The sequence below is a fragment of the Mus musculus genome, chromosome 14, assembly GCF_000001635.26.
Source record: "Mus musculus strain C57BL/6J chromosome 14, GRCm38.p6 C57BL/6J".
Lineage (NCBI taxonomy): Eukaryota > Metazoa > Chordata > Mammalia > Rodentia > Muridae > Mus > Mus musculus.
Window position 1 is genome coordinate 79,432,747 of NC_000080.6, and position 12,248 is coordinate 79,444,994.

Here is a 12,248-nt window from a genome sequence, read left to right on the forward strand (position 1 = left end):
ACACAAGCTGATGAGTGTAGCTAGAGACACTTAACCACAAGTCTAGGATGTGTAGGAGAAAAACAAGATGTTATCAGAGTGTGTTCAGCTATAGTGGGCTTCTTGCAAAAACTTCATGCTAGGAAAACAAGTCTCTTGTCAGGGTGGAAAAGTACCTACCTGTAAGTAAATAGCTTGAGATGGCTGCAAATATGATAGCCGCTTTCTGCTAAGAGTCGGCTCCCAAAAGGCTTTGACACATAAGCAATGTATAAGTGTAAGAAATAGAATTATTGTCCAAGAAGCCCATGTGTGTATTAGATCTTAAAGCAAATATATGATACAGGTGTTTCATGTTGCTGATGTTGTAACTGCATTTGTCAATATTATAAGCATAAAGTAAAAAATTCCATAATTAGGAAGACAGGTCATGAGAAGAACACACTTGTGATGGTTTGTATATGCTCAGCCCAGGGAGTATGGCCCTGTTGGAGTAGGTGTGTCACTGTGGGCATGGACTTTGTCCTACTTTCCTGGAAGCCAGTATTCTGCTAGCAGCCTTCAGATGAAGATGTAGAACTCTCAGCTCCTGCACCATCCCTGCCTGGATGCAGCCACATTCCTGCCTTGATGATAATGGACTGAACCTCTGAACCCCAAATTAAATGTTGTCCTTAGAAGAGTTGCCTTGGTCATGGTGTCTGTTCACAGCAGTAAAACCCTAAGACAGAATTGTTACCAACATAGAGTATTCTTGTGACAACCTGACCATGTTTTGGGGAGGACTGTGGAAGGACTTTGGAACTTTGGGCTAAAAGAGCCATTGGGTGTTAAGATCTCGGTGGGGTGTTCTGTAGGAGCTTGGAAGATAATGTTGAGAACAGTGCAAACGATGGAGGCCTGGTTTGTGATATTTCAGAGGGAAGATTAAAGACTCTTATCAGGGCCATTGCTGGTTTGATTATGAAGATTCTGTGGTTTTGGTTAGCTGGGGCTGAAGAATCAGCTGTGATTAACAAGATACCAGAACTACTAAAGTGAAACTTTTACATTACTGGGACTATTGATGCTGGTTAACTGGAAATAAGAAATTAGTGATGATTTAGAAGAGACCAGCATCACTGAGGTGAAATCTTCTAGGAAGTGCTTTCTGAGAGCATAAAGAAGCTGTGTTCCCGAGATAGCCAAGGTTGTACCTTGTGCTGCAGCAGGACTTGGTAATGTGTAAGAGTCACCTGAGTGGTACTAGTTTTGAAAGCATGAAGGGGTCATGAAGAGCAGCTGAGGCTCTGCACTGTGAGAGGCCATGGAAGGCCACTGGTGATGGTGCAGCTTCCTCTAGAAATAAGTATCCTGGCTGCTTAGTACTTTTAATAGCTAATTATGGTCACTAGAGACGAATGAAGATAGGAAATGTTAAGGGAGATGGATAGATGAAGAGATGACCTCAATGAAAGTCATCACTCCTGTCCTAGCAGGTGGGAAGAAGCAGTAGAGTTCCAGAGGTGGGTTTTGCTACACACAAGTGCTGTGTAGCAACTTCCTCCTAATTGAAACATGATCAGAGATACTTGCAAGAGGAAACACCCATACACATAAATAACTCTTTAAGACTTGGGAAGTTCTAAAGGGAGGCTCCTTAAGACTTGGGAAATTAACACACAAGTCTCAAGACACAAAAACTTAACCAGATTCACAAGGTCCCTCACTTCCCAAGAAGTAGTAAATACTTAGCCAAAGCCTACTCCATCTTGGGACCAGCCTCCATCGTAAGAGAAATGACCTATATGCAGCTGAATCCAGGCTTCACCCAAGTACCAGGAAGGACCCCATGACTTGTCCTTGGCCCATACCTCAGATATATTTCCTAGCTACTTCCTAGCAACAGTCAAAGATTAGTCTGATTGTTTCAGATGTGCTCTCAGACTGTGATTGTTCATGGTTTTGCTTCAGAGCACCCACCTGTCGGTTTACAATAATCATGCGACTAGATGCTTGCCAGGCTGAAACCCCCTTGCTTGCTGGCCATTTCATTTTTTTTTTCTTTTTCTTTTTCTTTTTTAGCTGTACAGATGATTGTGAGCCTTCATGTGGTTGTTGGGAATTGAATTTTTAAGGACCTCTGCTTGCTCTGGTCAACTCTGCTCGCTCTGGCCGAAAGATTGATTTATGATTATACCTAAGTACACTGCAGCTGTCTTCAGACACACCAGAAGAGGGCGTCAGATCTCATTGTGGATGGTTGTGAGCCACCATGTGGTTGCTGGGATTTGAACTCAGGACCTTTGGAAGAGCAGTCAGTGCTCTTACCCGCTGAGCCATCTTGCAAGCTCCTTGCTGGCCATTTCCTATAAAGCCTCGTCCTGCTGGGAACTCAGGGTTACCCTCCCATTTTACTGTGTCAGAGATGTTGGTGTAGCCCAAACTCAAGCTTGTAAATAAAGATCCTAGTGCAATTGCACCAGAGTCAGCTCCTTGGTGGTCTTTTGGGGTTCACGAACGCTTCCTGGCACAACAATACCACTGAGAGAAGACTCTGTCATATCAGAATGCCTACAAATCCTGCAAAGAATGCCAGACTCCAGGATTCCAGCTTTTGTGAGTTGTCAACTATACAGAGGTTGCCTTGAGTTATCCATGATTCTTTAAGTATCCCCCAATAAACTCCTTAAGTTGATTAAGTTAGAGGTTAGTGGTATCATTACTTCGGTCATCAATTTCCTTTCTGGGTTGAGCAGATGTTTGTACAGGTCTCCCTAGAAAGTGTCATACAAGGAGACAGCATATATTTTGCTCTAACTTGATCCTGGAAAGGGAGGATTATCTTGGGATATCTTCCAATTTGGAACCAAACAAGAAAAATTGGTTGGTATTAAATTTTTTTTTTTTTTTTTTTTGAGACAGAGTTTCTCTGTGTAGCCCTGGCTGTCCTGGAACTCACTTTGTAGACCAGGCTGGGGTATTAAATTTTAAAAGCTTTTATCTCATGGAGGAATTTGAATTTTTTTTCCCATACAGTATGAACTCATTGACGGTTTTTTGAAAGTTTTTGTTTGTCTATTTATTTGCATTTTTTGAGACTGAGTCTTGTCCTATGGCCCAGGCTGGCTTTGAACTCTGATCTTCCTGCCTTTTGTGTCTCAAGTGCTAGGATTACAGGCATGTGTTACCATACATGATTCTTATTAAGATGGGAGGGGGCAATGGTTCTTGAACCCAGGGGCTTGCAAATGCCAATCATGTTCTACCTTTGAGCTATATTCCCCTACTCATTAAATTTTTAAACTGGATAGTGGTGGTACACACCTTTAATCCCAGCACTTGGAAGGCAGATTTCTTTCAAGGCCAGCCTGGTCTACAAAGTGAGTTCTGGGACAGCCAGGGCTACACAGAGAAACCCTGTCTTGAAAAACAAAACAAAACAAACAAAATTAAGAATTTAAACTTATTTTGATGAGGGGTGATAGCCACACTTATCTGTGGGTATAAAGCTAAGATTTAGAATGAGGTTAGGAATTATGCTGATCTAGGAAAGTGGTGATTATAGATTCTCTTCTAAGATGCACCACCTCACAAGCTCTGGGTAGTTGACTAGGTTTCCTTCCTATTGAGTGGGCTTTCAGTCCAATTAGACAGCTGCTGGTGACTGCCAACATGTGAGTGCCACTTCACCTTTATGGATAGCTTGCCTTGCTGATTTTTGTGTTTCATAGGTGTCACAACTGGCTAGTACTGTTAATTCCTTTCCTCACTCTTACACGCGTTCGCGACCGGCCAGGAAGAACGCAACAAACCGGAATCTTCTGCGGCAAAACTTTATTGCTTACATCTTCAGGAGCAAGAGTGCAAGAGAGCAAGAGCTCTATTGCTTACATCTTTAGGAGCCAGAGCGCAAGAGCAAAAGCAAGAGCCAGAGCAAGAGTGCAAAAGCAAAAGAGCAAGAGCAAGAGAGAGCAAGAAAGCAAGTAAAAGAACAAGAAAGCAAGAGTGCAAGAGCAAGAGAGAGAACAAGAACAAGAAAGCAAGAAAAAGAACAAGAACAAGAAAGCAAGAGCAAGAAAAAGAACAAGAACAAGAAAGCAAGAGTGCAAGAGAGCAAGAGCAAGAAGAAGAACAAGAGCAAGAAAGAGAAAAAGAACAAGAACAAGAAAGCAAGAGAGAGAAAAAGAATGGCAAAACCCCGTGCCTTTTAAGGAGAATTATCCTCCGCCTAGGACGTATTACTCCCTGATTGGCTGCAGCCCATCGGCCCAGTTGTCATCACGGGAAAGGCAGAACACATGGGGTGGAGAACTACCCTTGGCACATGCGCAGATTATTTGTTTACCACTTAGAACACAGGATGTCAGCGCCATCTTGCAACGGCGAATGTGAGGGCGGCTTCCTACACCTCACTTGGCAGCTTACATAAGATGTTCTGGTACCATGGAAGCTAGACCCAAGAATGAGGCTTTCAGTTAGATCTAGCTTCAGCAACCCTATCCCTGTATCCTAAGTGTGTGGTGTCTTCAGCAATAGGGCTTACCTTCAAAGTCCAAGTGGCAACCAAGGACAACAGCCATACTGCTTTGTATTGGGGTTTTTGTTAGTCTGTAGTTTGGAGGGAGCATTGTCAGCCTTAATGACATATGTATAATATATGTATACACATATGTATTGTGTATGATTTTTAGGTAAGTAGAAAATAAATGGTGAGACTGTCACAGGAAATCACAACTGGACCCTGTAGAGATTAATGGATCATGAGGAGTCCAGCCACAATGGATACCTCTACATCACAGCTCCTACATCTATGGCTCAGGGCATATCACAGAGGAGAGGACAGAAAGATTTAAGAGCCAGAATCCCGAGAAGTTCAGCTGTGAAACTCTGCCTCCTAGAAATGGCTGCACAAACAAGATCTGAACAATGGCAATATCAGTAGGCACACTAATGTAGAAGGGGGATATTTCATGGGATCACATTCTTAGAAAAGGGACGACAGACAACTGATAACTGCTGAGAGAGGAAGAGTTAGCCTTTCCCAGGAATTAGCCCTATTGGTTATCCAATATAAAGTGGTCAACCCTGAAGCCATATTCAGCAGGACATATACATATACATATACATATACATATACATATACATATACATATACATATACATATACATATACATATACATGTACATGTACACGTACACGTACACATACTATACATATACATATAAATATACATCATATACATATACATATACATTTAATATACAAACACACACACACATATATATGTATACATATATATATGTGTGTGTGTGTGTGTATATATATATATATATAGTGTGTGTGTAATATATAGTGTGTGTGTGTGTGTGTGTGTGTGTAAAACAATAATAATGGGGAAGAAGATGCTTTGAGAGTTTGGAAAATGGGAGGAATTGGAGTTGGAGGGAGGAAAGGGAAGAGAAGAAGCGATGCAATGAAAATTTAAATGTATAAAACTTGTATTTTGCATATGAATATTTTGCCTGCATGCATATATGTGTACCATGTTTTTGTTTAGTGTCTTTGGAGGCTAGAAGAGGGTGTTATGTACCCTGGAACTGGAGCCACAGGCGTTGTGAGCTGCCATGTGGGAGCTGGGAAACAAACCCAGGTGCTCTGCAAGAGCAGCAAGTGCTCTTAATCACCAAGCCATCTCTCCAGCCCCTCCTTGAAAAATTTTAAAGTACAGACTTGACACCATTTCATTTTATTACTGACCTTCTTCTGAATGTATTGTATAGATGAAAGGGATGTTGATCGCAGTGCTTTGAATGATACATATCTCCCCAAACCACAGGCATTTGAATACTTGGTCCCCACTTTAGTGATGCTGTTTGGGTAGGTTTAGAAAGTGTGGCCCTGCTGGAAGAAGTATGTCACGGGGGGCGGGGGGTGGGGGAGTGTGCTTTGAGAGTTTATAACCTCATCTCTCACAGTTTGGTCTCTCTGCTTCACACCTGCCATTGAAGATGTGAGCACTCAACCTGATGCTCTAGCCACCAGGCTTACTTGCTGCCATGCTTCTTAGCCCTTGTCCCTCTGGAACCATAAGCCCAAATAAAACTCTTTCTTCCCCGAGCTACTTCTGGTCATTGCATTTTATCACAATAGAAAAGTAACTAAAACTCTACTAATGACCAGTGACATGATGTCATTCATCCTCAGTGGATTAAGTAGTTGTGGATTTAATGAGACAGGAGTAGATCTGAGAGCTGAAAGTGACCTGGGCCTAACTATATTTTGAAATGAGGTACTATGAGAAAAGAAGGACCAAGTTTCTTTCCTGAATGTTGTTATTAAGACAGAGGCAAACATTCTGTACCAAAGGACCCCTAAAATATGAGGGAACCACTTTTCTCTGCATTCAGTCCAGGACGAGCAGTTGGGGGTTTGCAGAGTGGTTCTTTCCCAAGAGATTGCTTGTGGGTGCAGGTTTTTGCATCGTCATTGACAAATCATGTTTGCTGGAAGGATCTCACTTTCAGCTTAAAAAAAGAGAGGAAAGGACATGCAATTCCCCCCTCCCCTTTAAAAGGACTGAAGATATAACCCATTTGCATTGCTTCATGAAACCTTGGGTTTGATTCGTACTACCACATAAACGAGGCATAGTGGTGCATGCCTGTAATCTGAGCACTTGGGAGTTAGAGGTAAGAGAGTCAGAAGTTTGAGGTTATTCTAAGCTATACTATGAGTTCAAGACCAGCATCCTAAGGGAGAACTTAATGATATCACTGTATTTATTAACAGGGCATGTTGTATGCTTTATTCCCTCCACATCTGAGTATAAATGTAAATGCCACTTTTATTTCCTCAGATAAAGTGATGAGATGAGAGCTGTACCCAAGCTTTACGAATACATGACTTGGGCTGAACCTAGAGCATTTCTAATTATCCCCAGGTCTAGTCCTGGAAACATCTAGCTTCCATACAATCTAATCTTTTGCAAGCACAGACCTTGAAAGCTTCAGCTTCCAGCCTCAGTCTGCTAAGGTAGTCCTAGAATGTTTCAGCCTCTGAGACTTACTAATGCTGAATAAACTCACCCTTCCTAGCTTTTTCTGAACTCTGACTCTTTGGTTCAATTCAGCTCTTCTGGCTCAAACTCTCTCTGATGACTGATTCAAACTGGCTTCTCTTGGCTTCTGACTGAATTGTTCTGCTTAGAGAGACTGTCTCTGAGCTCGGTGAGCTGAACTGCTCTAAACTGAACTGCTCTGCTCCAAACTGAACTGAGCGCAACTGCATTCAACTGAACTGAACTGCCCGGCCCTGCACTGAACTGAACTATCTTTCCCTCATTACTCTTTAAGTAGACTCTCTGTCTTGTATGTTCTCCTGCGAGTTGAGCATATCCTATCTCTGACTCGTTGTCAAATCTCTCTCTGATTTGTCATTTTATCTGCTCCTCAATTAGACATTTGGGATTAAAGAGTCTGTATTCCGGCCAGAGGGATTAAAGGTGTGTGGTGTGTCTGCATTCCAGCCCGATCATATCTTTGGTTGCGATCCTTTGCCAGAGCAGCCATGTAGCTGGATTAAAATTCCTCTGTATCTGAGACATGTTTTCCTGACTCCAGAGGTCTAGTTCTTTGGAACCTCCATACCTTAATCAGGAATATTCCTTTGGAGTCAAGCTATTAACTGGGGAATTTTGTCACTAGATGAGTAACTGTGTGCCTAAGGGACTCTAGTTCTAAATAGATGATAAATACATTTTAATATGAACAGTTTCTTGTATACTGATACAGGTAATTCACACCACCATGTGTTAGGGTCTGAAAATGGATGAAGGAAGACCCCAGACTCAGATAGTATGCAAAGGCAAAGAGCATTTATTTTGAAGAAACAACCAACCTGAGGTGGTCAACCGCTCATCAAAATGGCAACACAGAAAAGAGCTCACAGGCCCCTTTTGTGCAGGGCTGGGGGACATTTTCTGAAAGGGTTAGGTAATCCGGAACATGATTGGCTAGGAGTGCAGCAGTGGTATCAGTATAATTTTAATTGTCTTCTATGTTGTAGCATTGTTGGTGAGGCCTTGAAGCATCCCAGGGACTGTTCCAACTTGGAACTGGTTATCTCTCTCAGCCAGATGTCCCTGGAACTGACTCAACTCTGGCCTCCTCCTTCCTCTAAGCCAAATGTCAGGGTCAGTATTGACTGACAACCCATTGACTGTGGCTTTTCTGAGGAGCCTTGCCTGCTTCTTTGGGAAACTGAAACTTAGGGCCTAACGTGGTTGCCTGTTCTAAAATGGAGTGGGTTGGATCCCCTCACCTGTAAGCATTTTGTATGTGTATGTGTGATAACCTTTTCAAATTTTCCTGTGTTCCTTCACAATCAACTCAAAGCCTCAAATTCAATTCCATACCACACCAATAATAATGTTTTAACAAACGAATGCACCCCTGCACCTTTATCACAGAGAGGCACGTATGTATTTGTGCTCATGAACACTTCTCACTATTAAGTCTTTTATTAATATTCTTCATTACATCAAGTATTTCATAAATAGCAGAAATGAAGCCACAGGAGATTCAGAGTCCCCTAAATTCCTACACAATTTCCCAATCCCTCACTTTCACCTCCAGAAAGCTATCAGTTTATATACCTCACACATATGCCATGTCCCCAAGGTTTGCTACTGCCAGAAGGATAGACAGGGGCCTTAGCGATGTCCTCTGTCCCAGCTGACTAAGTGGATAGTGGAGTGAGTCTGCCAATACAGGGGTCTGACTAGATTTGGGGACATCACTAGATGCACCTGGTGTCCCACCTCACATTCCTTTGGCCTGCCTCTGATTTACTGCAGTTGTGGCAGGTCTGTCCCCACCACCCTCAGAGGTCACTTTCTAAAAGCGTCTTTAGAGGAAGGAGACTTCCTTTAAGCAACGGTCCTGCAAAGGGGAAGTTAGGGGAAGTTACTGCTTCCGGAGCAGTCCTTAAGCAATGGAGGATGGGAATTGCAAATACACCTTCCGACTTAAGAAGGGGGACAATTATGAAAAATTCTGAGATTCCCCCAAAGAACACGACTTCCTGCCTCACTCTCAAGGTGTATCTCACCAAGTCACATGGCATGGATTTGTTGGGTAAAGAAGTTTTAATCTGGACAAGTGCTTGGTGAGAGGGAATTGGAACAAGTGAGAGGATGCCTTCCTCATGGCATGAAGACGCAGTAGAAATGAGGCGCCATGAGAGCCAGAGTCCCCCACCCCCGCCCCCCAGTCCTTACACAATTTCCCAATCCCTCACTTTCACCTTCAGAAAGCTATCAGTTTACCCCTCACACATATGCCACAACCCCAAGGTTTGCTACTGCCAGAAGGAAGGGGCCGATAGCTGGGTTACCCCAACTCCTAACACACAGTGTCTCACAGCTCTTCTTAGATCTGCATACCAAAAAAGGACTCATGTTCTTGGGTTACATTTTCAAAATCTTTAATAGTTGTACATTACAAATAATTATTTCTACAGACACTTACAACATAGCTACTAGTCCAAGTCTCTATTTTCTTGTAAAATTAGTAGACAGAAAGGTGACTAAAAGGACAAAAAAGCACCATGACACGGCCTTTAATCCTAGCACTTGGGAGGCAGAGGCAGAGGCAGAGGCAGAGGCAGAGGCAGAGGCAGAGGCAGAGGCAGAGGCAGAGGCAGAGGCAGAGGCAGAGGCAGAGGCAGAGGCAGAGGCAGAGGCAGAGGCAGAGGCAGAGGCAGAGGCAGAGGCAGAGGCAGAGGCAGAGGCAGAGGCAGAGGCAGAGGCAGGCAGATATCTGAGTTTAGGCCAGCCTGGTCTACAGAGTGAGTTCCAGGACATCCACGGCTATACAGAGAAACCCTGTTTCAGAAAACCAAAAATAAATACATAAATAAATAAATAAATAAATATAATAAAAAGCACCATGACGGCCAGCAAATGGCTCAGCAGCTAAAAACACCTGCGTGTAACTGTGTAAGCATCCTGGGAATCCATGAGAGAAGGAAAGAGCAGACTCTTGAAAACTGTCCTCTGACCACCAAGTTACTGTGCCCACAGTGTCTCACACAATAGTAATAAAATAAAACATAGCAGCAGCAACAGTAACAATACCACAATGAAGCCAGCTTCAGGGTCTATTGACAGCCACAATGTCAAAAGTCCTTTGTTACCATGTGTTGTGATACGAGGACTTGAATGAGAGCATTTTTAACTTGTATATCGTTTGCTAAATGATGAAAACTGGGTATTTCCTGCAGCTGTGCTCAATTCGGAGGATCCTAGTTTCGCTGGCAACATTTAACACATCAGGAGGTAATCAAACACGTGCCTTCTCTTGTTTGAGCCTGGTCATGACCTTACCTTTGGTTACATCAGTCTCAGTTTGACACAGCCCATTTGATCTGCTGCTTATGAGCCTTGACAGCCTCAATAAACACAGTCTGTTGTCTTCTGTAATCCCTGTGCTGGCTCCGTGGTCATGGTCAACTTGACAGCATAGGGTCAAACTTGTTTCTTGTGGGGACACTCCAGCATGTTGTCTGGGGGACATGAGTATCGTGTGTGTGTGTGTGTGTGTGTGTGTGTGTGTGTGTGTGTGTGTGTGAGAGAGAGAGAGAGAGAGAGAGAGAGAGAGAGAGAGAGAGAGAGACTGTGGACACCTTTCAGTCCAACTATCTTGGCTTTTGAAGCCTTCAGACTAGCTTAGACTCTAGGAAGGACTGGGGGCCCCTTTGCTTTTGGCACTACCTTGGTTGAAAGGCTTAGGTTGTATTTATTGCTTATTATTTTAAGTTCAGTTTTTTCTTCTTTTGAGTTTTTTCTTCTTCACTATGTAGCCTTGGCTGACCTAGAAATCTATGTCTATCAACCTGGCTTTGAACTCACAGTGATCACCTGCCTCTGCCTCCTAAGTGCTGGAATTAAAGATGTGCTCTGTCATGCCCAGCTGATTTAAAAAAAAAAAAAAAAGGTGTGTGAGCACATGCATGGTTTTATGAGTATTTGTGCATGTGGGAGCCCTCAGATGTCCAAAGACGGTGTCAGATCTCCTGGAACAGAAGTTCCAGGCAATCGTGAGTCACCATGTGGGTGCTGAGAATGGAACCCAGGTTGTCTGCCAGAGCAGTGTGAGACCACCAACACTCAAAGTACTGCTGACCCATCTACTCAGCCACCCACTAGCATATAAGAGAGGCTCCTCCTCCTCCTCCTTCTCTTCCTCCTCCTCTGCCTCCTCCTCCTCCTTCTCTTCCTCCTCCGCTGCCTCCTCCTCCTCCTCTTCCTCCTCCTCCACCTTCTAGTTTTATGGAAAAGTTGCTACATCAAACTCATGGCCTTGTGCATGCTAGGCAGGTATTTTACCACTGACCTATATGTCCAGCACTAGATATAAGGCTTTCTGTTAAAAGTAATTTAGAACCAGGCCTAGAGATGCACACCTGTAATCCCAGCACTTGGGAGATAGACACAACAGGGTTGGGAGTTCAAGGCCAATTTCAGGTGCCTAGAAAACCACTCTGAGGCTAGGGAGATGGCTCTGTTTGTGAAGAGATTCCTACACAAGCCTGAAGGCCAGAGTCCAGATCCCCACCATCCATGTCAAAAGCTGAACACAGCAGGGTATGCATCTGTCATCCTACGGGGGCTGGCTGGCCAGCCAGTGTCACTGATCCGAGAGCTCCAGGTTCACTGAGATGTGCTGGGTTAATACCTGACGTCAACTCTTGCCCTCCACCTGTACGCACATGCATGTGCATGATGAACCCCATGTGCATGATGAACCCCATGTGCATGATGAACCCCGTGTAGATCATAACAGAGTCATTCATCCCTAGGTTTCTCAAAGCATTCGTGATTCTGCAAGTCTACTTTAGATTAACATTAAAAGATGCTTTAATCCTTCCCATCATTAAAGCTTATGCACCTTCGAGGGCAGGCTGCGTGACACACATGTGACAGTGTACATGCGTCTCCGTCACGTGCTGAAATTGTTTATCCTTTCCTTTATTGTTTATTATCTGTCTCCTCTGCTACAACATGCTTCCTTGGGGAAGAGACCACATCCGTCTTTTCCATCAGTCTCGAGATCAGTGGGTCTCAACCTGTGGGTATCCACTCCTTTGGATGCTAATGACCCTTTTTTCACGGGGTGGAGGGGTAGAGGGGTGGTGGGGTTTTCCTAATACTTTTAGAAAACACTGATGTCTACATTATGATTCATAACAGTAGCAAAATCACAGTTATGAAGTATCGGGAAAAAAA